Source organism: Hemiscyllium ocellatum, chromosome 8 (genome assembly GCF_020745735.1).
Source record: "Hemiscyllium ocellatum isolate sHemOce1 chromosome 8, sHemOce1.pat.X.cur, whole genome shotgun sequence".
NCBI classification, from domain to species: domain Eukaryota; kingdom Metazoa; phylum Chordata; class Chondrichthyes; order Orectolobiformes; family Hemiscylliidae; genus Hemiscyllium; species Hemiscyllium ocellatum.
Window position 1 is genome coordinate 39,123,925 of NC_083408.1, and position 6,000 is coordinate 39,129,924.

The window sequence follows — 6,000 nt, forward strand, 5'->3', positions numbered from 1 at the left end:
TCCTGGGAGCAGATGCTGCAGAGATGAAGGAATTGGGAATATGTGATGGCGTTTTTACAGGGGGCAGGGTGGGAGGAGGTGTTGTCTAGGTAGCTGTGGGAGTCGGTCGGTTTATAGTAAATGTCCGTGAGTAGCCATGGACACCCGCATGGGCCTCAGCTATTCCTGCCTCTTCGTAGGATATGTGGAACAGTCTATCTTCTGCAGCTACACTGGCACCATCCCCCACCTTTTTCTCTGCTACATCGATGACTGTATCAGCGCTGCCTCGTGCTCCCACGAGAAGGTTGAACAGTTCGTCCACTTTACTGACACCTTCCACCCCGACCTCACATTTACCTGGATCATCTCAGACTCCTCCCTCCCCTTCTATCTCGGGTGACCGAATCAATATCAACACATTTTCAGCTCTGATCTCGAGCACCTGCAGTCCTCACTTTCTCCTTATTTTATTGTGAACCAAGCCCTGTGCTTTACTTTATAAATATTCCCAATTCAGATGAGGAAAATTATAGACTGTCCTATTATTTTGGAATTAAAGATTACACCGATTGTTGGCGTTTCGATTGGATACGTCCGAATAGAGAAGGATAATTGCAGATAAGCAATCCACTCGATACCACAATTTCTTTTAAATAGGGTGAGTTTAGCTGATTCAAGGCTTTAATTACATAAAACTGTTACTTCGAGCAAGGGATCCCAGTGATCTCAGTCACAAATCTGCTGATTAGATTTGTTTGCAGCCAGTATTCCTTATTCAAATAATAGAATTTTTAAAAATCACAGGTAGATAGAGTGGTTAAGGTGGCATTTAGCACACTTGCCTTCATTGCTCAGACCTTTGTATAGGAGTTGGAATGACATGTTGATGTTTTACAGGGCTTTGGTGAGAACTTCTCTGGAATACTGTGTCTAGTTCTGGTCATCCTGTTAGAAAAAGTTTATAATTAACCTGGAGAGAGTTCAGAAGAGATTCACCAGGCTGTTACCGGAATTTTTGTTATGGTGAAGAAATGGTTGGAGAATAGGAAGTAAAGGGGTGACCTTGTAGAGGGTGCGGGATTTCATGACTAGGGATATATGTTTTAAGTTTAGAGGAGAGAGAGTTAAAAGAAGATATGAGGAGCAATTTTTTTTACTCAGAGAGTAGTTCCACAGTGTGTGGAATGAACTTCCAGAGGAAGTGGTGAATGTGGGTACAATTACATTGAAAGGACATTTGAATGAGTACATAAATAAAAAAATGTTTGGAGGGGTATGGGCCAAGCATAGGTAGGTAGACTAATTCAGTTTGGGATCATAGACTGGTTGGACTGAATGGTCTATTTCTGTGCTGTATGACTGTTAAAATATGACTCACATAGTAAAGAAGAGAGATCTGGTTGAGGTGTATAGGTTTATGAAGGGTATGAACAGACTGGATAGGAAGCAGCTGTTCCCTTTAGCTGAAGAGACAATAGCAAGGGACCATAATTTTAAGGTGAAGAGCAGGAAGTTTAGAGGGGTTTTCAGGAAAATCATTTCTACTCAGAGGGTGGTGGGAATCTGGAATAAACCTGTTTGCATGACCAATTGAGGTGGGAAACCTAACAACACTTCAAACGTATTATGACGAGCACAGAAATGTCATAACGTACAAGGCTATTGTCTTGATCAGTGTAGACTAGTGACAGAGGCTGTATGGGCCAAGGAACCTCCTCTGTGCTGTATGAGTTTATGTAACAAAACAACCCACAGAGTAGGCCATTAGCAAATAATAAGAGCAGTGTCAGTGTTTTGGAACAAAAAAGCCTCAGGTGTGCGAGCAGTGCCCAGCTATGACAAAAGAATGCTACATGTGTAAAGCTGTAGGTCACTTCCAAAGGAAGATATAAAAGTCAGACATAGTTTCACAACAGAACAAAGTCTAATACCTATTCATATAAAGGTGCTAATGCAGTCAACCCACCAGCATTAGAACAAAGCACAGTAGTAACCTTTCCTTTATTGAGGTTGTACAGGACTTTGGTGAGAAGTTTTCTTGAGGAGTGTGTGTAGTTCTGGTCACCCTGTTAGACAAAGATCATTATTAAGCTATAGAGGATGCAAAAGAGATTCACCAGGATGTTGCCAGAAATGGAGGATTTGAGTTATGGGGAGAGATTTGATAGGCAAGGACTTCCACTGGAGCATTGCAAATAAAAGGGTGACCTTGTAGAGGTTTAGAAATTCCCCGAGGGTGGGGAATTCAAGACTTCTTAATCACTTCCTGGCAGTCATTTAGGAGGGATGTAGGGCAGAGTCTTCCTTGTGATAGCTAGAGGAGAACTCCCAGACCACAACACATGTTTCCTATCCTTTAGTAATTGCCATTTCTACCTTGGAAAAAGAAAGACACTAACTATCCTTTGCATTTGTGCTTCTCTTAATTTTGAATACTTCTATCAGGTCACCCCCCTCCACCTCCCCCCCCCCCCCCCCCCCCCCCCCGATTCTTTGATGTTTTAAGTGAGAAAACACATTCCTAGGTGAAGTTAGTGATCTATCCAACTCAAAGTTAAAAATCATGCAACACCAGTTTATAGTCCAACAGGTTTAATTGGAAGCACACTAGCTTTCAGAGCGACGCTCCTTCATCACCTGATGAAGGAATGGCGCTCCGAAAGCTAGTGTGCTTCCAATTAAACCTGTTGGACTATAACCTGGTGTTGCGTGATTTTTAACTTTGTACACCCCAGTCCAACACTGGTATCTCCAAATCATATCCAATCAAGTTTGAGAGAATCTATCTATATCATTAGTTTTAACATTGATAATGTTAATGTTAATTTGTAACCCCCTTGTTTGATCAAATTACAAAGCAAAGTAACAGAAAAATAGAAATGGAAACTGAAGAATAAAAATTCACTATGTGCAGACATGAAACTATATGATCGAGGTAACATAAGAGGGTTATGCTACTCTGAAGATTAAAGGTATGCCACAAATAACTCTATAACATAAACAGCAAAAGACAACTGCATATGGTATGAGCATGGTAGGATAGTCTCATATAATAATAACAAATATCATAAATGCTATGACAGGACTATAAAATTTTGACTTTCATCATCTGATTTTTAATGCCATTGACTTTAAATGAACTAAAATGATGTTTAAAAAAAGACATTGAATTAAGTGGCTGTAGTGATCAGTTAATCAGTTAATGCAACAATTGGCCCAGTCTGAACTAAAATTAACGTCATCAAAATAACTCAAACCAGTCACACAGATCTCTAAATAAAAGCTGAAAGAAGTGCAGATGCTGTAAATCAGAAACAAAAACAGAAATTGCTGGAAAAGCTCAGAAGGTCTGGCAGCATCTGTGGAGGGAAATCGCAGTTAACATTTCGAATCGACTGACTGTGGTTCTGAGGAAGGGTCACTGGACCCGAAACACTAACTCTGATTTCTCTCCACAGATGTTGCCAGACCTGCTGAGCCTTTCCAGCAATTTCAGTTTTGGTCTCAGATCTCTATTGCCTTTTGTGTATGGAACGAGCTGCCAGAGTGGTGGAGACTGGTATAATTACAACATTTAAAAGGCATCTGAATGGGTACATGAATAGGAAGGGTTTAGCGGGATATGAGCCAAGTGCTGGCAAATGGGACTAGATTAGGTCAGGATATCTGGTCAGCATGGACAGGTTGGACCGAAGACTCTGTTTCTGTGCTGTACATCTCTATGACTGTATGACTCTATTTATAACTTTTTGGATTTTCGCACATTGGATTGAAGATCATCCAGTTGATATAAAATTGAAGTCAGACATGGGAACTGGCAAATGAACTACAATTTGAATCCAAAGACTTTGGACAGAGCAGAGGGAATTATAGATTGTTAACAGCAGAGCTTGAAGGCTTTGTCTTTCTCTCTCTCTCTCTCTCTCTCTGACCTTCCTGAGAGAGAGAGAGAGAGAGACAGAGAGAATGAGAGAGAGGCAGAGAGATAGAGAGAGAGAATATATTAAGGGCTAGGACACAGAGACTCCAGCTTCCACAGGCATCAACAACCCCATTCAGGAGATTGTAGACAGCTTCTCAACCTTGGATAAAGAAATATCAGCTACTGGTCCCTCGACGCCAAAATCAGCACCAGGATTGCCGAAGTCACCACTGTCATGTCAGAGTTGAGGATTCACCCGTGAACCAAAAGCAAACACACTGAAATGATAAAGCTCTATGTGTTCCCAGTTTGTGATCTCAGCAACTTCCTTTGCAGCAGCAAATCATGCACTACTTAAACTTTCAAGACAAGTTACACAGCATTGACAATTTCTGCCCCCACTAAAATAACTCCACTGATGCTGGTATCCCATTACCAAGCCACCCTTAATTTACACATGAACAGTCATTGACTATACTACTGCCTGAGTCGGAGTCAGGCACCAGAGCATCAGTCTCACTGCCATACAATCTTTTTATGTCATCCAGGGCTCCCTGATTGAACCAGATTAACAGTTCCAACCAAGGAACTCATATTTTTATGAGGTACAACTGGTTGACATCATTATAATTACAACATCCATTATCGCAGACAAATATCACAAAAGAGTGTTGAATATGGAATCTTTGCCTCTCAAGTCAATGGTATAGGATCTCTGAATCATTTTCACAATCACTGCTGTTAACTCTGATCTATTCTGCCTTCACAATCTGTGGTAGGGATTTTAAAAACTTTCAGCAGGGTATTTCCTTCTGATGGAGTGATACTAATGCTCTCTGCCATAGCATACAAGTGAGACACAGATAACATGGCACTGAAGGATCCAACACTGTTTTGTTACAGCTCCTGGTGTTACAACTGAACATTCCTCATGAAGGGCTTATGCCTGAAGTGTCGATTCTCCTGCTCCTTGGAAGCTGCCTGACCAGCTGTGCTTTTCCAGCAACGCGCGTTGCAACTCTGAACTCCAGCATCTGCAGTCCTCACTTTCTCTCATGCCAACTGGAGGCACTTCCATGCCTGGGCTAATGTTAAGCAATTCGGATGTAAATTGTATCATGCTTCCCATAGTGTCTCTCTGAGCATGGGAACCAGGTAAACTACTATAGCAGCAGGTTACATGATATAATATTGTGATGATCTTATGACCAGGTTTGTTTAAGATACATGTCATTCTAGCTGAGTGACATTCGCAATAATGGCAACTATGTTGACTGGGTCGTGTGAGCTGAATGGATGATGGCCTCAACCCCTCCACTGCTATTGGCCCAAGACCAACATGTAGCTTTTGTCTACAATACAAGGACTTATGTAAAGCGGCTTGCAATTGATTGGAATAAATGCAATGGAAATCCTTGCTGCAGACCAAAATGCCAGGAGACAAATTGTCCAGAAAGGCATGGAAAAAGCAGATGACAAACAACTGACTAGATGCTTGAAAAGAGAGCCCATCAGAAGCAAATCATCTGTCGACTATTCATGTCTGCCAGCTACAGAAGAGACTATCACACATGAACTGACCTCTACGGCCATAGAAGCATAAAAATTAGGAGTAGGGAGAGGCTATTTAGCCCTTCAAGGCCTACCCCACCATTTGATGCGATCATCATTGAATCTCTAAGTAAATGCCACATTTCTGCTTTCCCACCATACTCCTTAATGCCTTAAAATCAGAACAGATAATGTTCAATCTCCGTGTAACCTCCACCTGGGGCTGAATTATCACCTCCCGAGGTGGACGGATGCCATCAGGGATGGGGGTACATGTGATAAGTCGTGGTCATGTGATTGTTGTGTTCAACAGACACCACTGAAACTATGAAGTAAAATATATCTGAATGCCACATTTTAGAATTGACAGTAGCTACTCCAGTAGTTAACTGGACTGTTCAGGGAAGATTAGATTACATTCCCTACAGTGCAGAAACAAGACTTCAGCCCAACCAGTCCACACCGACCCTCTGGAGAGTAACCCATCCAGACCCATTTCCCTCTGACTAATGCACCTAGCACTATGGGCAATTTAGCATGGGCCA